Here is a 26,598-nt window from a genome sequence, read left to right on the forward strand (position 1 = left end):
CTGCAGTTACTCTGTGGCAGAACCTGTCCGTCACTCGTGTTGCTGTTTTATTGGCTGACTGTCTGTCCCACTACAAACAAGCTGTATCTGTTTGGCAAGAAAAGGACAGATGAAAGAATGTGATGAGATGAGAGGCCAGAAAGGGTCGAGTATAAGAGCAGAAAGGAGATGGAGATGGGACGTGTTGTTGGAGGCTTCTGTTGCTGTTAATTATCTCGCCCACCTCATTAGGTAAAAGCTACTCTCAGAGGCAAGACCGTGGTGACAGTGGCGGGAAGACGTGGCAGCCTCCTTGAAATGCTGTTCCTTCTCAGGTTACGGCCAATCAGCTGATGCACAGCACAACTCCTTCATATGTGCACTTTGCTTAAGAAGTAGACTCTAGTCCATTAAACTCAGCCAGTGCTAAAATCCCACCTTGGTGACCCATGCTGCCCATTAATAAGAAGACTATAGTGAATCTGATGGATATTTACTGCTTCGGCACATTATTAAAACTTATATGGCATCATACACAGATGCCATATTATCACCTCCTGCTTTGATGGTGCACATAAAAGCAAGCATATTGCTCAAGGTGGATTCAGTGGGGCTGAGCTGCTGATCTCAGTCCGCATAATATGATGGAAAATAAATAAATAAGAAAACACTTCTGTCACAGTTCAGTCAGGGGAACCATTGGAGAGATTTAATTTCAACATTTCAGTGCAGTGGACTTGTAAGAGATAAGAGATAAGATAAGAGAGACTTTACTGTCATCATTATAAACAACAAAACTTTTTTCAGTGACAACCAATCAGTAGCAGCAACAATTAAATCTAAAAATAAAATAAATAAAAATAAAATATAAGAGCAATAAGGTGCATAAGACAACAATAGATAGCCAACCTGAGCTAAGTCTTTTCTGTTTTCTGCTGTGCCCTGACAGAGAATGCTTCCCACAGCGCTCCTGTAGAACTTCAACAGAAGCTGAGGGGATAGAAAAGCCGGCTTCAGCTTTCTGAGGAAGAAGAGCCTTTGTTGTGCCTTCTTCATCAGGTGAGAGGTGTTGACTGACCAAGAGAGGTCCTTGGTGATGTGGAGTCCCAGGAATTTGATGTTGTCCACCACCTCCACCGTCTCACCATTTATGTGAAGTGGTTGGGGGGAGGGGAGGTGGTCTTCTTGGTCCTGCTGAAATCCACAATGACCCCCTTGGTTTTGGTGGTGTTCAGAAGCAGGTTATTCTCTGAACACCACTGGGTCACATGTTGTACCTCCTCCCTGTATAGTGAAATATATCTGCAAATGCAACTCGGGTGTAACTTACTAAGTGTGTGACTATACTACTAAAAATTACAGGATATACAGATCAGAAACCTCAGTGATCAGTGATGCATAGTAATGCTTCTGAATTCATTAATGCAAATAAACTTTAGAATTTTCCATGCACTGAAAAAAGTTACCTATGAAATGCTCATGTATAACTGCTCAGGTAGTTTTTCCTTTCCCTTCTCCAATATAAAAGTAAGTTTTATGCAATATAGATCCTTTGATTGGTGGTTTGTATGTGATATGGATCATTTGGTTTTGGTTTTCAAATCAAATTCTTGTATTTTACAATCAGCGATCAACATTTGTCTGTCTCTGCCTTTTTGTCAACCCATGATGTCTTCAAAAAAAAAACAAGAATATACAACTTTAGACCATTGTTGTGGACCATTTGGCCCGACTACCACAGATTTAGAATGCGGACATCAATCAGTGCCAAAAATCGGCAATGGGAGACAGGTTTTATAGTGTATTCTATGAGCAGCATTTGTGCTATGGCAAAGCAAAATCCAGGGTTTGTTGTAAGTTTTATAGCTAAGTTATGCAACTATAAATGTAGATCTGGGTGCTAGTCGATTCATGCTGAAACATGAGTCAGTGAATTTCCTGATACAACCTTCACAGTAATTGCTGATGATGACTGAGCTTGAATCACCCCTTTATCTGGATCTGCAACACAATTTAATGTGCTCTGCTATGGCTATGTTCCATATAAATGTTAGTTTTTGTAAAAATCTACTTGTGTGCTCCAAACTACTTTGTATTAAAAATAGATCATTAGAGCAATTTCAAATGCATACATCTTTACAGAAAATAAATAAGTAAAATGCAGTCATAACCTTGTTGTTGTCCATTCAGGTGCTCCCATTTTGTTTTCGTGGTCGCTACAGCAGATACAGCCAGATCCGTACAGGTAGTTGGCACAAGTTTTACAGCGGATGCCCTTCCTGACGCAACCCCGATTTACCTGAGAAACACACACAGCCGCTGGTGTTCCAAAGAGGTCTCCCATCCAAGTACCAACCAGGCCCCGCACTGCTTAGCTTCTGAGATCCGACGGGATCAGGCACAGAGCAGATCGCTGCAAAATGCAGTCATAACCTTAAGGTGGAAAAATAACCTTGAAAATTTAAACTCTGAATAAATATAATATAATATAATATAATATAATATAATATAGCATATAAATATAATATCAATGTTATTACATTACTTTGTATGGAGTGTAAGTGATACATTTATAATCACTGAATGGTCTATTTCTTGTCTTGTGTGGGTCATTACACAGTGTTAGGTGCATATTTGGGAAAAGCTGCATCTACAGTTTACTTTGTGTTGGAAAATGTAACAGGGCATCATGAGAAAATCAGAGTGATGGTGAAGAATATGGAACAAAAAGGGTCTGTCATGTAAACATAATGTTGCTATTCAGAGCTTTGTGTGAGAGCATTTCTGTGTCAGCCAGTGAGGTTCAGCTAAAAGCAGAGTGAAGCATTTTTTTTTAAGTATAGTGTTAGTTTTGAATATGCTACAACCTCTCAATTATGTATTTCAGCATTTCACAATCATAGAAATGGTATAATTTGGTGATGGTTCATTTCAGGCTGTCATCTCACATTTTGTAAGTGTGTGTGTATGTATATGTGTGTGTGTGTGTGTGTGCGTGCGTGCGTGCGTGTGTGTGTGTGTGTGTGTGTAGTTTAACCCCATATCAGAAAAATAGGGATGTATGAAAAATGAAACAAACAAACAAAAAAGCAGTGATTCTTTCATTTACATTGATTTCTATGTCATTTCAGACAGTATGAACCCAAGATAGATTTTGTTTGTGTGCTCAACTGCAAATAATTTGTTAATACAGATAAGGACAAATTTATTTCCCCCCTTATGAAATTTTCCCCTGTGAAATTTTCTTATTCTTCAAAATCTTCCTGAGTGCTTTTTAACAGAGCAAGTGTTGGGATTCGGTCCTGCTCACAGGAAAATAGCAATTTTATCAATTTTAAAATTAGGCTGTAACATAAAACAATACAGAAAAAGTGAAGCAGTGTCAATATTTTCTGGATGCACTGTATGCGGAACATTATGATGTCAATAAATATCATGGGATTATGTCACTATAGCCTTAGAAACACATTACATACTCCTGTCTATGTCATGTTACCACTTGCTATCTTCCTGAAACACAAAGTGGCTTCCAACCATCAAGAAGGATAACACTGTTATTCTTCTTGATGGTTGAAAGATGCTTCTATTTCTAACCCTACCCCATTCCCTTAACCCTAACCATAATCTAACACTCTCCCTTCCCCTAACCCTAATCATAATCCCCACAGACCCCTCACGTCACTCTGCATTTTGTGATACGATCACAAAATGAATTCATGCTCCTGTCACAAAACGTGCTACATTTTCATATCACAAACTGCCATAAACACTGCCATCTACTGGCCATCCAGTAGATGGCAGTGTTCTGGCAGTGTGAATAGCAATTAGAGCCCGACCGATATATCGTCGGCCGATATTATCGGTCAATATAAGCCCTTTTCAATGTACTCACTATCGGACTAAATTTTGCAGATAGAACGCCGATAATTTCTCATAAACAGAACAGTTACTGAAATAATGTTTGTGTCGGCAATGTAAAATGTCCTTGCACCGTTTGTCCAGTAGATGGAGCTCTGACTCCATTCAACTGAGAACTGCTTACACCCCTGCTTAAATGTGTTCATCACCGGCCCCCGTAGTTCGCCGTCACACTGCACTGATCAGCTGACAAAAGCATACAAGTAAGTGGCAATATTAAGAGTACCTGAAACTAAAAGGGGCTTGTGAAAAAGTTAACTTATGTTTACATAATGAAAAATATCCTACCAGTCCTATCATCTGTTTGATTTGCACCCAAAGGGACCAAGAATGAAGGGCGAATGTTTCAAGATTTGTTTAATAACTTTTGTAGAGTTGAGGTTTTTTTTTTTTTGTAATGTTATTTATCTTTTCCTTAGAGATTAATGCAACTTTGCACAGATTTTTTTTTTGTACTAGACAGTTCTTTGTTATTGTTCTTGAAAATTGCACAAACATACTACAAGGTCTTGTGAAAACAATTTTATTTTACTGGTATATGATAGTTTCCTCACATGTTATATCAGGGTCCATGTTTTCTTGTTAAAATATTCTACCAGCACTAAAACCAACCTCTGCTTGCACTAAGGTTGTTTGAAAGTTTTTTGTTCTCAAAAGTTGCAGAATAGAAAAATAAAGGAGTGTTGCGAAAATAATGTTTCCTTAGTGTTTGTGTTTCTTTCCTCTCACAATTACTTGTCTGCAACTGAAAAAGTTTTTCTACCTGTAATATAACCTATATCTAAGTTGCAGCAACAACAGGTACAAGATCAGATCTATTTCACAACTCTTTTTTAAGGATATGTATTTGCTAATTTCATAAAGGTTTAATTCTTGATTGCATTTTTTGAACTTGAAAATTCTTCTCTGTTATAAAGTTAATCAATATGAGGACAAAGCTTCAGATTTTAGCTCATACCTTTTTTGTTAAGGGTCCAAAAAAACCCCATTTTATTCATTTAAAAAAATATATATATATAATATCGGCTGATTTATCGGGTATCGGCAAATCAGCCAATTTATCGATTATCAGCATTTTTTTTCTATCCAAATATCGTTGTCAGCATCGGCCTCAAAAAATCCATATTGGTTGGGCTCGAACAGCAATTGCCACATATTCGCTAAAAGTGCTGAATCACTTAACAAATAGAAGTTTCAGTTTTCAAATTGCCTTTTTTTCCAAATGAAAAAAATGACATATTTACAAATACAGATTTATTTGTAAAAATTGACACACGTTTCAGTAATTTATGTTATGCTATACCGACCAACCACTGATGACAGCAAACTAATTTTGACATTAATTTCAATAACTTGTCCTGAATGAGTTTGTTTAAAATTTTATAAGTTAAAACTGTCTGCCTGTGCAAGTCTGTATGGTGTGTGTTGTGTGTTGGGGGGTTTGGCTGAACATTTGGGTGCTGTTTTCTTTGCTCTCCAGGTGGTATGCAAACTGTTTTTTTTCTGTGGAGAAGGTGCTGGCGGAAGAGTCCTTCACCCTCATCAGAACTATTGGCTGCACCTGTGGAGGATGTTCACGTGCAGGCCTAACAACTTGCAGCACCTGTGGATGATGCTCATGTGCAGACTTAAAGACTTTCAGCTGAAGCAGATAATGAGATGGCGTTCTGCATTTAAGCCATGAGTGAGTTGAGCAGAATTGCCGGGAACTCGACCTTGTGACGTTCGGTTGTGAGACGCTGAGGACCGCGCCAGGGTTTGACACATCGTGCCTGTGAAGGAGGACGGGTGAGGGACACATGCTGTCAGCACACATCAGAGGTGATTATCATCTGAATAATCGTTAATAGTAATTTGGCGTTTTGTTACGCAGTATATTTGAACATTGATGAGAATTGTGCAGTTTGCTTCTCACTGCCGTGGCGTACGGATTGATGATCCTCCACCTGTTGTGAGAAGCTGCTCATTTACATAAGGCTTAAATTCAGACCTGAAAGTGTTGCTGATAGTGTGTGCCTCTGAAGGATATTTGTTGTAGCTGTTGACTTACCTCACCTTTTCCATCCTTCACAGAGTCAGTTTGTTGTATTCACCTGGGGGGTGTTCGGCGGTGAATCTGAGTCCAGAAGTGCCGGGCTTTGATCCATTTGGGCGCTGGAGAGCGCATCGTCCTTCACCTTGCAAAGACAGCTGACTATTTATGTTGTACACGGATTATTGCACATGAGGGGGAATAAATTTGTTTCTTGGAACCGCTTTCTGGTTATTTAGCGCTGGGCCATTGTCAGATGCTGGTTCGGTTCTCTGACCTGCGTCAGCACATAACAGTGTGAATATAAATTATTTTTTGCTCCTTTTCTTTCTTTCTTTCTTCTCTCCCCTTTCTCTCTGGTCACCAGGTCTCTTTTACTGAGTGAAGGCTGATCTGAGACAAAAACACTGGCTCCTTGTTGTGTTAGTAGCTGCTAGTGCACTGGAGTCAATACTAAAAGTTATCAGCTTAGCTTTTAGCTGTAACTTCCACTAAATTTCTTAGGGGTTCATCGGTTTAGCTTTATAAAAGTTAACTTTTCAGTTAGCGGATTAACGGTTATCAAAGCTAACTTTTTTGGTTAGCTGTGCCCGCCACTGGTCATTAATATATAAAAGGAATGACATCTGGGAAACACCTCAGTTGATGTCCAAGCATGAAGTAAAACTGTCTCCCAGCTTCACAAACTCCTTCTGCTTAAATTGCTTTTGACCCAGTTTAAAACTACAACCCCTGGCAAAAATTATGGAATCACCGGCCTCGGAGGATGTTCATTCTGTTGTTTAATTTTGTAGAAAAAAAGCAGATCACAGACATGACACAAAACTAAAGTCATTTCAAATGGCAACTTTCTGGCTTTAAGAAACACTATAAGAAATCAAGAAAAAAAGATTGTGGCAGTCAGTAACGGTTACTTTTTTAGACCAAGCAGAGGAAAAAAATATGGACTCACTCAATTCTGAGGAATAAATTATGGAATCACCCTGTAAATTTCCATCCCCAAAACTAACACCTGCATCAAATCACATCTGCTCGTTGACATTAACCCTATGTCATGAAATTGACCCTATGTGTCTTTTTGCAAGGAATGTTTTCACAGTTTTTGCTCTATGGCGAGATGCATTATCTTCTTGAAAAATGATTTCATCATCCTTAAACATCAGAAAAGTGTCCAAAATATCAACTTGTGCATTTATTGATGATGTAATGACAGCCATCTCCCCAGTGCCTTTACATGACATGCAGCCCCATATCATCAATGACTGTGGAAATTTACATGTTGTCTTCAGGCAGTCATATTTATAAATCTCATTGGAACGGCACCAAACAAAAGTTCCAGCATCATCACTTTGCCCAATGCAGATTCGAGATTCATCACTGAATATGACTTTCATCCAGTCATCCACAGTCCACGATTGCTTTTCTTTAGCCCATTGTAACCTTGTTTTTTTTTTCTGTTTAGGTGTTAATGATGGCTTTCGTTTAGCTTTTCTGTATGTAAATCCCATTTCCTTTAGGCGGTTTCTTACAGTTCGGTCACAGACGTTGACTCCAGTTTCCTCCCATTCGTTCCTCATTTGTTTTGTTGTGCATTTTCGATTTTTGAGACATATTGCTTTAAGTTTTCTGTCTTGACGCTTTTATGTCTTCCTTGGTCTACCAGTATGTTTGCCTTTAACAACCTTCCCATGTTGTTTGTATTTGGTCCAGAGTTTAGACACAGCTGACTGTGAACAACCAACATCTTTTGCAACATTGCGTGATGATTTACCCTCTTTTAAGAGTTTGATAATCCTTTCCTTTGTTTCAACTGACATCTCTCGTGTTGGAGCCATGATTCATGTCAGTCCACTTGGTGCAACAGCTCTCCAAGGTGTGATCACTCCTTTTTAGATGCAGACTAACAAGCAGATGTGATTTGATGCAGGTGTTAGTTTTGGGGATGAAAATTTACAGGGTGATTCCATAATTTATTCCTCAGAATTGAGTGAGTCCATATTTTTTTCCTCTGCTTGGTCTAAAAAGTAACCGTTACTGACTGCCACAATCTTTTTTTCTTGATTTCTTATAGTGTTTCTTAAAGCCAGAAAGTTGCCATTTGAAATGACTTTAGTTTTGTGTCATGTCTGTGATCTGCTTTTTTTCTACAAAATTAAACAACTGAATGAACATCCTCCGAGGCTGATGATTCCATAATTTTTGCCAGGGGTTGTATATCCTGGCGCCTGATGTTCACACCACTTCCCTCTGGAAGGAGGCTGCGCAGCATCCTGGCAAAAACATCCAGACTGCTGCTGCTGCTGACCCTGTGCCTTGTGTTTATATATATATATATATATATATATATATATATATATATATATATATATATATATATATATATATATATATATATATATATATATATATAAATACAAGGTTGAGTAGGATTAATTTGAAAAAATACATATGGCTTACATGTATGTACATACATTTGGATTACTTGTAATCTGATTACTTTTTGATTACATTTCAAAGTAATCCTACCCAACCTTGTATGTATATATATATATATATATATACAAGGTTGAGTAGGATTAATTTGAAAGAATACATATGGCTTACATGTATGTACATACATTTGGATTACTTGTAATCTGATTACTTTTTGATTACATTTCAAAGTAATCCTACCCAACCTTGTATGTATATATATATATATATATACAAGGTTGAGTAGGATTAATTTGAAAGAATACATATGGCTTACATGTATGTACATACATTTGGATTACTTGTAATCTGATTACTTTTCGATTACATTTCAAAGTAATCCTACCCAACCTTGTATGTATATATATATATATATATATATATATATATATATATATATATATTCTATGGCCACAGGGGTGCACATATTGTACATTGCAAAAGTTTACAAAGGTTAGGTTAAATTGTCCCAGTTAACTACACCAAGACCCAGAGAAACTGCATTTCGTTCTGCCTGTAAGGGTCGAGTGTCAATAAAGTGAATCTGAGTCTGAGTCTGATGAATGTTTCAGCTTTTTAATTAATCAGTAATCCAATCAGTGATCAAGATTAAGCAATGAAATCCGTCCAGAGTACCTTAAGTCTCTGGATGTTGTGGGACTGTCTTGGTTGACATGTTTCTGCAATGTCGCGTGGCAGTCGACAGTGCCTCTGGATTGGCAGACCGGAGTGGTAGTTCCTCTGTTTAAGAAGGGGGACCGGAGGGTGTGTTCCAACTACAGGGGGATCACACTCCTCAGCCTCCTCAGTAAGGTCTATTCCCAAGTACTGGAGAGGAGAATTCGACCGAGAGTCGAACCACGGATTCAGGAGGAGCAGTGTGGTTTTCGTCCTGGTCACGGCACACTGGACTAGCTCTACACCCTCCATCGGGTGCTCGAGGGTTCGTGGGAGTTCACCCAACCAGTGAGATCGACAGATGGATCGGTGCAGCATCTGCAGTGATGCGGTCGCTGTATTGGACCATCGTTGTGAAGAGAGAGCTGAGCAGGGGGGCAAAGCTCTCGATTTACTGATCGATCTACGTTCCGACCCTCAACTATGGTCATGGGATTTGGCTCATGACCAACACAACAAGATCACAAGTACAAGCGGCCGAGATGAGTTTCCTCCGCAGGGTGGCTGGGTGCTCCCTTAGAGATAGGGGTAAGGGGCTCGGTCACTCTGGAAGAGCTCAGAGTTGAGCCACTGCTCCTCTGCATGGAAAGGAGCCAGCTGAGGTGGCTAGGGCATCTTTTTCGGATGCCCCCTAGGTGCCTCGCTGGAGAGGTGTTCCGGGCATGCCCCATCGGGAGGAGGCGCCGGGGAACACCCAGGACATGCTGGAGGGACTAAGTCTCACAGCTGGCTTGGGAATGCCTCGGGATTCCCCCGGAGGAGTTGGGGGAGGTGTGTGGCGATCAGGAGTTCTGGGCGGCTTTGCTTGAGCTGCTGCCCCCGTGACCCGACCTCGGATGAAGCAGAAGAAAATGGATGGATATCTGGGATCTTAGTAAATCAGACCCAGTATGTCAAGAATGAAAAGAATGCTAACAAACAACCAACCAACCAACTAACCACCGTGACCGAAAAACATAACCTCCTTGGTGGAGGTAAAAAAACAGCAGAATTGCATTCAGCGAATGGAGCACTTAAGATCACCAATCTGCAGACCTATGGTGTGAAGATATTTGCAGTCTGCAGGCTGTTCCATTTGGGCAGCAGCAAGTTGAACTCTTGTTTGTTTTTTTTTGTTTAAGGAGCATTGTGGTGAGAGATCCGTCACATGTACTGCCTGCCACACCAGTGCAGTACTAAGACAGCAGAGGTATTACTGTTCAATGAGAGTAGACACTTCTCCACTGGATTGCTTTCAGATGTTATCACCAGAGAGAGAATGAGAGAGAGAGACAGAGAGAGAGAGAGAATCAGTGGTAGGTTTGCTAACATGAATAGAGATGACTTTCAAGTCTCTTTATCCACAGAGGAGGGTCATATTAGGCTGGGAACATGTCTCTAACAATTACAAGGCACAGAATTCCTTTCTCACAGAATGTCTGGCTGGATCAATGATTTCTTAAACTCAGTATGAGGCCAGCCTCAAGGTACTCAGTGTGAAAATCCATCAGAGGCCAGGAGATCTGCAAATGGTACAAAATTGCTTTTGCAATAGTTCTCCTTAAGGTTTTATTTTAGAAAGTAATGAATGATTTTTACAAACACACCATTTTTACTCACAAAAAAGTTGGTTTAACTGGTGCTTAGTTTATAACCAATATTAAAAAAAGAGACAATTATAAAGACCTGTCAAATGTAATGCAATGATGTTTAATGTAATTTGTTCAGGCTGTTATGTGTCATTTAAATTAATAACATTAAATACAGCATAAAAATGCTCCACATAATCCTGTGTAATTTAAAAGCTTTCAGAAATTATAGCAGAACAGATAAACACCTCTCAGACACAATCTCCACAAAAAATAATGAGTACAGCTTTCACAGTTTGGGGTGCACTTTCCACTGTCACACTTTGTATTTTTTTACTCACTGACAGTATTCCAGCCTTGCCCTTTTGGTATGGCACTTCACAATGGCCCAACCAGAAATAGTCGGACGGCCAGGCTTTGTTCATAATCACATGGGTACATAATACATTAAATCGAAGAAAGAAAAGTACTTAGCCACTCAACAACGACAAGGGGAACCCCGATGCTTACTTTGGACAAAAGCATGGTTGTCAGGCAGGGTCAAGTCAGCCCCCAAACTGGGCATAATCTCTGGGTGACTTGAGCAATGTTTTCTTGTAATAATTGTCATCTTTGTGTCTGTGGCAAATATTGAATGTGTTCTGAATATTCTGAATAATAACTGTGATTCCATTCTTAAAAAAAAGAATTTATGCTTATTAGCACCAGTATTTATCACCAGATTCCATACTATGAAGCAGATGAGTGTTAACAGCACTGAAGTGGTATCCCATCCCCTTGGATGGGATGCCGGTGCAGGTTACTTCCCAAGCCAAGGTTGGCACCCATTTACAGCTGTGTGGACTGTAACAATGCCAATGAAGTAACTTGTCAAAGGAGACAGACAGGTAGTGTAAATGGGAAAGAACCCCAGGTCTACATATTGGCAGTGCAACTCTATTCCACTGAGCAACCTGTTCTATCTATCTGCTCTGCTCTCAATGCTCTAAATTTTATACTCAAGTTGGCTCAGTTAGAGCTCAACCAATATTTTGGTTGACCCAAACATATTTTAAGGTGAAACTAGGCTGTTTTAAGCAGAAACGAGGTGAAATTCTGTGACGCTTTGAAATGTCCGACACGCGGTGAACGCATCAGCAAGCGACTCACTTAACCGCAGTGCTCTGATTGCTTCCGCTGCCTTTTATGATGAAATAATGCTGAATTCATTTGGAAATGATTGTATTACAAAAGCTTCAGATATCTGTCGCTGAGACAGATGATGAGTGGAGTGCAGTTTGAAGCAGAAACAAAGCATTAATCCATGAACTGTGTCATTGGGGGGCCGATTTTTAGGGAAACCATTCGATCGGCGACACCAGATCTGAACTAGATTTTGTGGCCATTTAAATTTAACAATGAAAACCCTATTTCATGTATATTTTACATTATATCTTAATCAAACATGTCTCAAGTAACTCTCATATTTGACAGTGAGGTGCAAAATGGCACTCACTATTACCTGGCAAAGTTTGATGTGGATCTGATCCAGATTGTGGATTTTGTGGACATTTGGATTTAATATTGAAAGCCCATTTGGTGTACATTTTGCATTATATCTTAGTCAAAAGTGTCACACTCACTCTCATATTTTCTGTTACAGATTTACTGACACCACCCAAATTGGATGTAAGTTCCAATTTTATGCCTGTATGTCTGTCTTCCAGTTCTGTCAGAAACCAAGGGCCAAAAAGCAATAAAAATTATGCATAGCAGAGATAACCAATATTTTTTTCAATTTCAATTTATTTTCATTTATATAGTACCAAATCACAACAAAGTTGCCTCAAGGCGCTTCACACAAGTAAGGTCTAACCTTACTAACCCACCAGAGGGACAGTGGTAAGGAAAAACTCCATCTGAGGAAGAAACCTGAAGTAGACCAGACTCAAAGGGGTGACCCTCTGCTTGGGACATGCTACAGACATAAATTACAGAACAATTCACAGAACAATTCACAAAACAAATATACAGGAAATGCTGTTGGTGCACAGGACAGGAGGGTCGCCAGCACAAATACAACTCCCATCTCTGGATGGAGCTGCACCTTAAACAGAGAGAAAAAAACAGAATCAGGCATCAGACAGACAAGAAATATTGTATAATTTGCCAGCATTAAACAACAAGAAAAACAGGAAATACTAAGGTGATTGCTGGCCACTAGCCCTAAGCTTCACTAAAAGACCCAGAATTTAGGTAAAGTTGAGGCCGCAGCATGCTCCGTTTCCAAATAAAATGAATGAAAAGAGTAAAAAGCGTAAAACAAAACTATACCAGTATGCTAGCCATACGAAAGGAAAAATAATTGCATCTTAAGTCTGGACTTGAAAGTCTCCACAGAATCTGACTGTTTTATTGATGCAGGGAGATCATTCCACAGAACAGAGGCATGATAAGAGAAAGCTCTATGACCCGCAGACTTCTTATTCACCCTAGGGACACAACACAAAGTAGTCCTGCACCCTGAGAATGCAAAGCCCCAGCTGGTACGTAAGGTTTAATTAGGTCAGCTAGGTAGGGAGGTGCCAGTCCATGAACAATTTTATAGACTAGTAGCAGAACCTTAAAATCTGATCTCACTGGGACAGGAAGCCAGTGAAGGGATGCCAAAATGGGTGTAATGTGGTCAAACTTTCTGCTTCGTGTCAAAAGTCTGGCTGCAGCATTTTGAACCATCTGGAGAGCCCTAATGCTAAACTGCGGTAAACCAGAAAATAGAACATTGCAGTAGTCCAATTTAGAAGAGATAAACGCATGGATCAGGGTCTCAGCATCAGCCATAGACAGGATGGGACAAATCTTTGCTATATTTTGCAGGTGGAAGAAAGCAGTCCTCATAATATTTCTAATGTTGAGGTCAAAGGACAATGTAGGATCAAAAATTACCCCGAGGTTCCTCTCTTTGTCAGTATGAGGTATGACACATGAGCCGAGGCTGAGCGTTAACTGGTCAAATTGATGCCGATGTCTCACTGGACCAAGAACCATCATTTCAGTCTTATCAGAGTTTAAAAGTAGGAAGTTTCTAGACATCCAACTTCTCACTGATGCAAGGCAATCTTCTAAGGATTTTATGTGAACGAGATTACCAGGAGTTATCGGCATAAGTATCATCAGCATAGCAGTGAAAGGTAATCCCAAAATGCCACAATATGTGCCCAAGGGGTGCTATATAAAGGCAGAAAAGCAAGGGGCCTAAGACAGACCCCTGTGGAACCCCAAATTTCATGTCATTAAGGTTAGAGGTAGTGTTACTGTACAAAACACAGTGAGAACGACTGGTCAAGTATGATGTCAGCCATGCAAGGGCACTCCCAGTAATCCCAAAATGATTTTCCAGCCTATCAAGTAGAATATGATGATCTATGGTATCAAATGCAGTACTGAGATCTAACAGCACCAGAACCTTAGTGGTGTCCGAATCCATTGTAGGCAGAAGATCATTCACCACTTTAGTGAGCATGTGGAATGATATTTTCTAAAAGCTGACTGCAGTGGCTCAAAGAGATTATTCTCAGTAAGATAGTATACGAGCTGCCGTGACACCACTTTTTCCAGAATTTTAGAGCAAAATGATAGATTTGATATCGGCTGATAGTTTTTCAATACACTAGGGTCAAGATTAGGTTTCTTAAGTAATGGTTTAATCACTGCAGATTTGAAACATTTAGGAACAGATCCAGAAGTTAAAGAAAGATTAATCATTTCCAGCACAGTCGGCCCAAGAGTGGGCCGACTGGTGGGCCACAGGTCCTTAAACAATTTTGTTGGTATAGGATCCAATGAACAAGTTGTGCTTTTTGTTGATGTTACGAGTTTCGTCAGCATGCCTAGTGAGATACTATCAAACTCTGTAAATCTAGGTAATACCTCAGTAATGGCGTCCACCTCAATAGCAGGGTGTAGTGGCTGGGTTAAGTTCTGCTGGGATATGTTTAACCTTCTATTTTCTTCTCAAAGTAACTCAGGAAATCTTGTGCTGTAAAAGGACAGTGAACTACAGGTGGTTGTCCATGAATAAGTGTTGCCACCGTGTCGAACAAGAACTTTGAGTTATGCTTGTTTTTGTTGATCAAATCAGAGTAATAGGTCCACTTTGTAGCCAATAATGCATGCTTATAGTCTAAGATAGCATCATGCCATGCAAGGTGGAACACTTCTAATTTTGAATGACGCCATTTCCGTTCTAGGCCTCTTGCCTTATGCTTGAGGTCATGCAGGGAATCATTGAACCAAGGTGACTGTGATTTGGGGGAGCGCGTTTTTAACACAGGTGGTGCAATCATGTCGCATATTCTGTGAAAATTATCTTAAAAAAAAATTCAGAAACCGAAAATGTTGAAAATAAAACCTGACGCCACAAAACAATTTGATTCAAGTGCATGAACTAAATGCATACTCATGACATTTGATCACATCCAATTTAGCTCATGAAAAGGCACATCTAAGAGGACTTTGACCTTGAAATTTTTTTTCAATGGTAAAAAATTGTGAGATTGAAACCTAACCTCTACTTTTAAGATTAGGCTTAAAACTTTCCTTTTCGCTAAGGCTTATAGTTAGGGCTGGATCGGGTGACCCTGGACCATCCCTTGGTTATGTTGCTTTAGACGTAGACTGTGGGGGGGTTCCCATGATGCACTGTTTCTTTCTCTTTTTGCTCCGTATGCATCACTCTGCATTTAATCATTAGTGATCGATCTCTTTTTCCTGGTTCTTTCCCTCAGCCCCAACCAGTCTCAGCAGAAGACTGCCCCTCCCTGAGCCTGGTTCTGCTGGAGGTTTCTTCCTGTTAAAAGGGAGTTTTTCCTTCCCACTGTGGCCAAGTGCTTGCTCATAGGGGGTCGTTTTGACCGTTGGGGTTTTTCATAATTATTGTATGGCCTTGCCTTGCAATGTGGAGCGCCTTGGGGCAACTGTTTGTTGTGATTTGGCGCTATATAAGAAAAAAGTTGATTGAAAGTTGATTGATTGATATTGGCAGAGGTGTTCACTCTGTGAGCGCAGTGCTCTAGTTTACAATGTTGTCAAGCATGGCTGGGACACCTGTCACCCTTTGTCATTAGCTACAAGAGCCAGAGGCAAAGTGACAAGCTGCCATTCATCGAGTGAGTATTTTACAGGGACAAGAGACAAGTGGGTGCTATTCCACTGGCTACCAACCAGTGTATGTCACGTTGTCATCATGATGCCTTTGCTCGAAATGACAAGTCAATTGCCACTCCAAGTGAAGACAGTGTCACAACAACATTGGTTGGTTGTTGGTTATATTTCTAGTTAATGATGATAAAGTGATGATAAAGTTCACAATTAAAGTGCACATCAAGCTTCAATTACTTTTTTGCATTATTTCATAAGGTTTTGAAAATGAAATATTTGCAATCATTGTAATTTTGATGTATATCAGTATTGTAAATCTTTCATTCCCAAATGTGGTATCGTATTGAAACCCCAAACAAATCTATATTGGTCAGGCTCTAGACTCAGCTCACAAAGTTTTCATTTGATAAGTGCAGGTTAAAACTCTGCCATGCAAAGCGAAAGCCATACATGAACAACATCCAGAAACACTGCCGCCTTCTCTGGGCCCAAGTTCATTTGAAATGGACAGACGCAAAGTGGAAAACTGTGCTGTTGTCTGATGAGTCCACGTTTCAAATTGTTTTTAGAAATCATGGACGTCGTGTCCTCCAGACAAAAGAGGAAAGAGACCATCCAGATTGTTACCAGCCCAGGGTTCAAAAGCCAGCATCTGTGATGGTATGGGGTTGTGTTAGTGCCCATGGAATAGGCAATTTACACATCTGTGATGGCACTATCAATTCTGAAAAGTACATCCAGGTTTTGGAATAACACATGCTGCCATCCAAGCAACGTCTTTTTCAGGGACATCCCTGCTTATTTCAGCAAGACAATGCCAAGCCACATTCTGCACGTGTTACAACAGCATGGCGTCGTAGTAAAAGAGGGCGTGTACTAGACTGGCCTGCCTGCAGTCCAAACCTGTCGCCCATTGAAAATGTGTGGCACATTGTGAAGTGCAAAATACGACAATGGAGACCACGGACTGTTGAACAACTGAGGTCGTACATCAAGTAAGAATGGGAAAGAATTCCACCTACAAAGCTTCAACAATTAGTGTCCTCAGTTCCCAAATGCTTATTGAGTGTTGTTAGAAGGAAAGATGATGTAACACAGTGGTAAACATACCACTGTCCCAGCTTTTTTGAAATGTGTTGCAGGCATCCATTTCAAAATGAGCAAATATTTGCACAAAAACAATAAAGTTTATCAGTTTGAACATTAAATATCTTGTCTTTGTGGTGTATTCAATTGAATATAGGTTGAAGAGAATTTGTAAGTCATTGTATTCTGTTTTTATTTACATTTTACCAAATGCCCCAACTTCATTGGAATTTGGGTTGTATCCGCTTGATGCTATGGAATCTGGAGACCAGCACGAGCACCAATGGGCCTCAGGTTCATGACATTCCTATGAACAACATTTGAAAACAATCATAATTGTAAAAAGAATGTTTGGCAAATGGACTGCATTTCTCCAGCATAGAACCTTTCCATTGATTAATTGTAATTAATTATGGAGCTTTTTCATTTATCATATTGATAACAGGAATGAGAGTGTTTGCATTTGTACTGGATCAATGCTAAGAACCAGCCAGCAGAACTGTTTGTTGCAAAAATATTGAACTTGTGGGGACATTCACTAGTCTCAGCAGAGATATTTATGGCTCTGGATCTTTAGACTTGACGATTGAGGACAAGTCACTGGACAAAGGTGTCTTATGATGGTGATTTCTTTGCAAGACAAAGAAGATCCAAGTCTTTATCATCCTAGTGCTACCTGTCTTAAGGCCCCCTGATGCTTGCATGACTTTGATGCACACACCTGCACGCACTGTGTCGTGCAGGAGAGTAAACTTGTCTTTAACGGGTGTAGACTGAATGTGAGAGTGGCCCAGGCGAGTGCAATTGCGCAAAGAGAATTTTGAAATGTTCAAAATATCTTTCACGCATAAATGTCGTGCAACGTTGTGCGATCTATTCACCAACACTACGTGCAGCTCATCAAGTCGAGTAAAGAAAGTGAACAGTGCTAGTAGTTGCGTCAGCGCACCGCATCAGAGTGCAGCTCATATGAACATTTATAACGAGGTGTTAAATCTGCATAAACATGCTATTACAGATGCACACAAGAAGGAAAGAACATGTAACTGTTTTACCAAACCTTGACAATGTAAACATGACAAATAATTACCTTTTTAGATGGCTCCAAATGCTTTCTCCAGCTTGTTCAGCATGCCCACGAACAGCTGCGGCTGTAGTGCTCCTCTGTGATTCAGGAAGCAATTAGAGACGTTTTCAACAGCCAACTTGCAGAGAAAATGATTAATAATTATTTTATATATGCAGCGTCCACAGCACAAAGCATGGAAGCCAGTGGAACAAAGCACAGTGTCCAGCTGGGAACACAGTGGGTGGGATCATCACGACAACGTGCATGCAAGTGCGTGCATCAAACTTGTGAAAGTGTCAGGGGGCCTTTAGTCTGTGTTGTAAGATCTGGATGCTAATCAGTGACCAACGGTGATGACTGCATGTATGTCATACTCAGCCCTAGGCACAACTGGAATGACTTTGCATCAAATCAGCACTTTACTCAAGGAGACTCAGATAAGTTGTATCTCTTGCATTGTTCGGCAACATCAAGTTTGACATTTTGTCCATATGGCACATTTCTATAACCGTGATCCAGCATGTAGGTGCCTCAGTGTTGAGCATCCCAGTAACTGGAGATGGTCAAGGTAATGCCCATGTTTTGTCAGTGTGAATCAACTACAACCCCTGGCAAAAATTATGGAATCACCGGCCTCAGAGGATGTTCATTCAGTTGTTTAATTTTGTAGAAAAAAAGCAGATCACAGACATGACACAAAACTAAAGTCATTTCAAATGGCAACTTTCTGGCTTTAAGAAACACTATAAGAAATCAAGAAAAAAAGATTGTGGCAGTCAGTAACGGTTAGTTTTTTAGACCAAGCAGAGGAAAAAAATATGGAAACACTCAATTCTGAGGAAACAATTATGGAATCACCCTGTAAATTTTCATCCCCCAAATTAACACCTGCATCAAATCAGATCTGCTCATTGACATTGACCCTATGCCATGACATTGACCCTATGTGTCTTTTTGCAAGGAATGTTTTTGCAGTTTTTGCTCTATGGCAAGATGCATTATCATCTTGAAAAATGATTTCATCATCCCCAAACATCCTTTCAATTGTCCAAAATATCAACATAAACTTGTGCATTTATTGATGATGTAATAACAGCCATCTCCCCAGTGCCTTTACCTGACATGCAGCCCCATATCATCAATGACTGTGGAAATTTACATGTTCTCTTCAGGCAGTCATCTTTATAAATCTCATTGGAAAGGCACCAAACAAAAGTTCCAGCATCATCACCTTGCCCAATGCAGATTCGAGATTCATCACTGAATATGACTTTCATCCAGTCATCCACAGTCCACAATTGCTTTTCCTTAGCCCATTGTAACCTTGTTTTTTTCTGTTTAGGTGTTAATGATGCCTTTCGTTTAGCTTTTCTGTATGTAAATCCCATTTCCTTTAGGCGGTTTCTTACAGTTCGGTCACAGACGGTGACTCCAGTTTCCTCCCATTCGTTCCTCATTTGTTTTGTTGTACATTTTTCGATTTTTGAGACATATTGCTTTAAGTTTTCTGTCTTGACGCTTTGATGTCTTCCTTGGTCTACCAGTATGTTTGCCTTTAACAACCTTCCCATGTTGTTTGTATTTGGTCCAGAGTTTAGACACAGCTGACTGGGAACAACCAACATCTTTTGCAACATTGCGTGATGATTTACTCTCTTTTAAGAGTTTGATAATCCTCTCCATTGTTTCAATTGACATCTCTCGTGTTGGAGCCATGATTCATGTCAGTCCACTTGGTGCAACAGTTCTCCAAGGTGTGTTCACTCCTTTTTAGATGCAAACTAACAAACAGATCTGATATGATGCAGGTGTTAGTTCTGGGGATGAAAATTTACAGGGTGATTCCATAATTTTTTCCTCAGAATTGAGTGATTCCATATTTTTTTCCTCTGCTTGGTCTAAAAAAGTAACCGTTACTGACTGCCACAATCTTTTTTTCTTGATTTCTTATAGTGTTTCTTAAAGCCAGAAAGTTGCCATTTGAAATGACTTTAGTTTTGTGTCATGTCTGTGATCTGCTTTTTTTTCTACAAAATTAAACAACTGAATGAACATCCTCCGAGGCCGGTGATTCCATAATTTTTGCCAGGGGTTGTAGTTGGTTACTTTCAAGAGAGGGGATGGAATGCTTGTATGCCTAGGTGGTTGTCACCCTAGGCTCGAGACAGTTCTCTGTTGTTGTGAATGTGGCAATGCGCCACACAAGGCAACAGATGATAGACCTTTTCTGCGTGCATGTGGGCAAACCACAGAAAATGGTACATCATCTTGATATAAACACACGCGCACACACACACACACACATATATATATATATATATATATATATATATATATATATATATATATATATATATATATATATATATATATATATATATATATATATATATATAGGCAGGTGGATAAATTTGGGCACCCCAACAACAACAAAAAATACATCAATAGATCCTCCTTTAGTAGATTGAATAGCCTCTAAACACTTCCTATAGCTTCCAATGAGTGTCTGGATTCTGGCTGAAGGTATTTTGGACCATTCTTCTTTACAAAACATCTGAGGTTTGTTGGTTTCCGAGCATGGACAGCCTGCTTAAAACCACACCACATACACACACACACACACACACAAAAGGGCAACTATAAAAGCAAATCCACAGCATCATACATTCTGAGGCTACATTTACGTTGTAACATCATTAAATAAAACCACATGAAAATCAAAATATTTTACAAGAAAAAATCTTTCAGAATAAATGCCAGTCATGCAAGCCTCCTTTGTACCTTTTGGTACTCTTTAACATTGACTGAGTTAACAGATGATGCAATAAGAACTTTCAAATGAGTAAGCATTTGTGACAAAATACAGAACAAGAGAAGGAAAAGCGAGCAAGTGGAAGAGACAGGATTCATCAGTCAGGTTATTAAGAGAAAAGAACAATTCAGTTTGACAGAGAGCAGCATGGCTAGGGGCTTGGGAAAAAAACACAAAGTCTGAGAAACTCTTCAAAGCATGACTGGTAACTGATTCCCTTGACATCTTACCCTGCATATAAAGCACAGTGTAACAGTGTCTGCAAGCTGTCTTAAACAAAAAGTAAAAAATATTGTATGACTCTTTGGTGAAACAGGAAATATAAACTTATCAAACCATAGTGTCTATTCCACTGACAATTTAAGAGGAAATCAGCTATCAGAACAAAACTTAGTTTGACAAACAGGACAGAAGCCTTGTTATTCGCTGATAGTGGACTGTCTCCACAATTTTGTCGTTGAGGCCCTTTCAGTTGGAATCTAATTTGAATCATGTGTCTGATTAGTCCGACCTTGGGAACTTGTCCTTGGGGTAACCGTGTGCAGCCAAAGATTGGTGTTACGTTTCGTCAACACTTCTCGGGGCAAGTCCATGTCTCTGGTGTTGGAAGACAAAGTCATAAAAATGCGGTTGTGCATATCAATAGGTAAGATCAGTAATGTGTGCACACCATACTACTTTACTCTAAGGACATATTGAGCATGTTTGTTATTGAGGCCAAATGCACAGAATAGAGCATGGAAGATTTTTTTTTTTTTACCTCCAATGCTATGACTAAATTACTGAATCTATGGCACTTGCTAGTAGGGGACGTACAAGAGGGAGTTTTCCTTTGAACTTGTTCAAGAAACTAGGTTAAAGTTTTATCATGAGTCCTATTACAGCTGTGCACAGAGAAGGACAACAGCCACTTCACAAAGACACTCAGCCTTGCTTATGCTGTTTTGACCACAGTCAGCTCCACAGTGGGGGTTCATGAGGCTGCCCCCTCCCCCAACACACACACAATTTTAGCAGTCCTACAATAAACCCACCAATCAGGAGACTGAAATCTGTAGCTTGCAAAAAAACAGGTCCGCTAAACATCCCATGTGAGAAGCATTCAACTGGTATGGATCAAGAGTCTGGACAAATGCACTGCAAAAACTGATATCTAAGAAAGCAAAAATGACTTGTTTAAAGAAAATTTGACTTATTTTTCGTCTAAAAAGAAAAATAATCTTGTCGCGTATTTTCTACATAAGAAAAAAAGTCCTGTTTTGGGAAAATGTTTGCTAGTTTTGAGAATTCTAACCAAGCAAATTTTTCTTACCCCATTGGCATATTTTTTTTTTTTGCTTAATACATAACAATTTGGCTAGATTTAGGATTATCTGGCTTATTTTGAGAGGGGCAGTTTTTGCAGTGTGGCAATGTAATGTAGTTTAATGGACATTCTGAATATGCTTTTTTATTGCCGCCATGACAGTTTTATGTCATGGCGGCAATATGTCATGGCGATGACTGAGACAGACTGTCTGTCCCGCATTGGACTAGTCAGCCACCAGCGAGCCTGCAACAGGCACTGATGTCCTTCATAAATCTTTGTTCGCGAAGTCAAGCCATGATGATGACAGTTTTACAAATGGCCACCCAAATCCGGCAGTTCTGACATATCTCACGCAAACAAAATACCCATATACTTGTGTTTTTTGGCATGCAGAATCTAAATATGTAAACAGAAACATGATTCAAGTGGTACTTTGTGATGTGTTAGATCCACAGATTTTTTTTAAATTGAGTATTTGTTGTGCAAAAGCAGCATGGTGGCTTAGTGGTTAGCACTATTGTCTCACAGCAAGAGGTACATGGGTTCAATTCCCACCTGTGGCCTTTCTGTGTGGAGCTTTCATTCGCCCCGTGATTGTGTGGGTTCCTTCCGTGTTCTCTGGGTTCCGACCACATCCAAATACATGCAGGTTAGGTGGATTGGAAACTTTAAAGTGTCTGTAGGTGTTTGTGAGGTGTGAATGTCTGTCTGTTGTCTGAATGTTTGTCTGTCTATATGTTGCCCTGCAACAGAATGGCAACCTGTCCAAAGTGTACCTCACATTTTGCCCCATGACTGCTGGGATGGGCTCCAGCCCCCCCCACCCCCATGATGACTGAGATACATGCAGCATTAACATTTTTAAACTGGAAGTACAGACATTACTTTCCCATCATTGAGACAAAAGTCAAGAATGTATATGTGAACGAGCATAATTTAAGTTTAGATTTATTTGATGGCCAACTGCAGCCTATTGAAGTGCAACAAATATCAAAAGTTCTAAAACATCCATTGTGTTTGATTGTTCAACAATATAAAAGTAATTAAAACATGGGGCTGTCCGGCAAGCCGCCTGCGGCTGAGGTGGATCACAGAGTGCCGTCCGCCCACCCTCCTGTGGCTGAAGCAGATCACAGAGTGCCATCCGGCCATCTGCATGCAGCTGTGGTGGAGCTCCTGGGGCCGTCTGACCATCCACCCATGGCTGATGCAGATCTCCTGGGGCCGTCACGCAATCCGTACGCAACTGAGGCAGATCACAGGGTGCCATCTGCCCGTACCTGAGGCGGTTCCCAGTGGGCCCTCCAGCTGTGCACCTGATGCCATCATGGACCCCTGCTGGCCAACAGATCAGCTTTTAAGTTCTTTGGTGGACTCTTGCTGGCCAACGGGCTGGGCTCTTGTTTCATCTCTGGACTCCTGTTGGTCATCACACCGAACACCTTATTCGTCTCTGGCCTCCTGCCGGTCAATGGACTGGACTCCTGTTACTTTGTTGGACTCCTGATGGCCAATGGACCAGCTCCCCCATCCTGTAAGCAGCCTCCAGCTGGCTGCACAGCTGAACTCCTGGACTCAGCTTTGGCCAGCTGCCAGCCTTTGCTTTCGGCAGGGGTCAGTCTTGGCCACCAGTCCAGTGTACTCCACGCAGTATGTTTGATGAGCTGTTTGTGACGCATGGTCTCCGTGGTGGTGCACTTTGGTTTGGGGATCTGTCCACCTTTCCAGCCCCCACCTCCCACCTCATGGGTGTTTTAGGGGCCATGCTTTTTTGGGGGGGGGGTTTCTTTGGCCAGCTGCCAGCCTCTGCTTTCGGCAGGGGTCAGTCTTGGCCACCAGTGGGTGGACTCCATGCAATATGTTTGATGAGCTGTTTGTGACTCATGGTCTCCGCGGTGGTGCACCTTGGTTTGGGGATCTGTCCACCTTTCCAGCCCCCGCCTCCCACCTCATGGGTGTTTTAGGGGCCATGCTTTTTTTGGGGGGGGGGGGGTTGTTTGGTGTCTCTGTGTGTGTTCTGTGTCCCATTTTTGTTCTAGTCCTGTCGGGTTGTTTTTTTGGGGGGGAAAGTTGGGCTGTTGGGGGCCACACCATGGGGTGGGGTACTGTTGGGGTTCAGTCAGGGTTCGGTTTAGTATTGTCTCCCATTAGATCTGTGTTAGGCATCTGTTGGGGCACGCTCGGCATTTGGGAAGTGTGTGGGCATGCTCCCCCGTCTGAGTCTGTGTCTTCTGTCTGTCAGGAGCAAGTGTATGTGGATGTGCGGGGTGCCTGTGTGTGTCCAAGTTCCTGTGCATGTATGTGTGTCTGTCTTCTGTGTCCTGCGAGTGTTTCTGGGGGTGCACGCTCTGCGCTTGGTGCGTTGGCTTACCGCCCCTGCATGTTCCCCTGTTTCGTGGTTGAGTCCGGTGTGTGTGTGTGTGTGTGTGGGTGCGTGTGTACCTGTCACCCCTGGGCTGTGTTTGTCATGTGGATGTGTGACCATGTGTGTGACATCCTGTGTGTACGTGTCTTTTCGCATGTGGGTCTCGCGTCAGTGTGTGTGGATGTGTGCGTGTCCACCGCTGTCAGTCTCCTTCATGTTTCATCTGCTTCTCGGTTCTTGGTCCATCTTGTCTCTGTGTCACTTTTTGTCTGTGCCGTGATTTGGCACCCGTTCACTGTTTTGGAACTTATGATTGGTATTTTTGTCCTTTAGTTAGCCTGATGATTTTGGTTTATTATTTATCATGCGGTGGTGTTTTTGCATGTCATGTTTGGGGAGGGATGTGTCTACAACCCCAATTCCAATGAAGTTGGAATGTTGTGTGAGATGTAAATTAAAAACAGAATACAATGATTTGCAAATTCTCTTCAACCTATATTCAATTGAAAACACCACAAAGACAAGATATTTAACGTTCAAACTGATAAACTTTATTGTTTTTGTGCAAATATTTTCTCATTTTGAAATGGATGCCTGCAACAGGTTTTGAAAAAGCTGGGATAGTGGTATGTTTACCACTGTGTTCATCACCTTTCCTTCTACCAACACTCAATAAGCATTTGGGAACTGAACACACTAATTGTGAGTGTCACGACTGGGTATAAAAGGTCCATCTCCAAAAGTCTCAGCTGTTCATAAGAAAAGATGGGGCAAGGATCAGCACTTTGTGAACAACTGCATGAAATAACAGTCCAACAGTTTAAAAACAATGTTTTTATGCAATGTTCAATTGCAAGGAATTTAGGGATTCCATCATCTACAGTCCATAATATAATCAGAAGATTCAGAGAATCTGGTTAACTTTCTACACATAAGCGGCAAAGCCGAAAACCAACATTGAATGCCCATGACATTCGATCCCTCAGGTGGCACTGCATTAAAAACCGACATCATTGTGTAAAGGATCTTACTGCGTGGGCTCAGGAACACTTCAGGGAGTCTTGAGAGTGCGCTCTCGCAAGCAGCACGTCTGACAGTAGCTCCGGATGTTTTATAGTTTTATTGCTTTTGGTTGTTGTCATGTGTGGAATTGTGTACAGCAAAGAAGCACTTCTTTTGCTGTGCTGATCTGGGCATGGAATTAAACATACTATTCCTCTGGATGTTAAGAAACCCTTCAGAGGCTGCTGTGCGGGTGCTAAGCTAAAGGCTAGGAAGCGGAGGTTTAAGCCCACGGTGCCTTCGATCATGATGGGTAATGTTAACTCCTACCTGAACAAATATTATGAGCTGTTGGCGTTTGTCAAGCATGAATGAGCCTTCCGAGAACGCTGCCTGATCGGACTTACAGAGACCTGGCTCAATGATAATATACTTGATAGTGCTGTGGAGCTTCCGGGCTTTACCCTGGTACGAGTGGACAGAGATGTGAAATCAAGCAGGAAAAGTAAAGGCGGGGGTCTTGCACTTGTGAACAAGCAATGGTGTCATCCCGGTCATATTTCTGTTAAGCAGCAGTGTGTTGTAGAGACACTGAGCTCCTGGCAGTTGGATTGAGACCCTATTATGTTCCGAGAGAATTTAACAGCATCATCGCCACGATTGTTTACATCCCCCTGAGAGCGGAGACGCAAGTTGCGTGTGATGTCATTCACAAAACTGTCGCGAGATTGCAAACATTACATCCAGAAGCTCTGTTTGTTATTTCTGGCGACTTTAATCATGTAAATATTGCCCCCCATCTGACTGGATTCTCACAATATGTGGACTGCCCCACAAGGGAGCAAAAAAGTCTTGACTTGTGTTATGTTAATGTCAAAGAGGCTTATACTGTTTCTGCACTCCCACCTTTAGGTAAATCTGATCCCAACATGATTTATCTAAGACCTGTATATAAGCCTTGTGTAATTGCAAAGCCAATAACAACACGGATTTTCAGAAAGTGGACTCCTGTGGCCACTGAATCACTGGACACCATGGGGGCAGCTGCGGAGAGGTGTATGAGGAGGAAGGTGCAGGCAATCCTCAATAACAACAGACACCCTCTGCATGAGACTCTGTCCGTCCAGAGGAGTAATAGATCTGAGCACTTCCTGTCCATTTGGTGTAGG

Source organism: Thalassophryne amazonica, chromosome 4 (genome assembly GCF_902500255.1).
Source record: "Thalassophryne amazonica chromosome 4, fThaAma1.1, whole genome shotgun sequence".
NCBI classification, from domain to species: Eukaryota; Metazoa; Chordata; class Actinopteri; order Batrachoidiformes; family Batrachoididae; genus Thalassophryne; species Thalassophryne amazonica.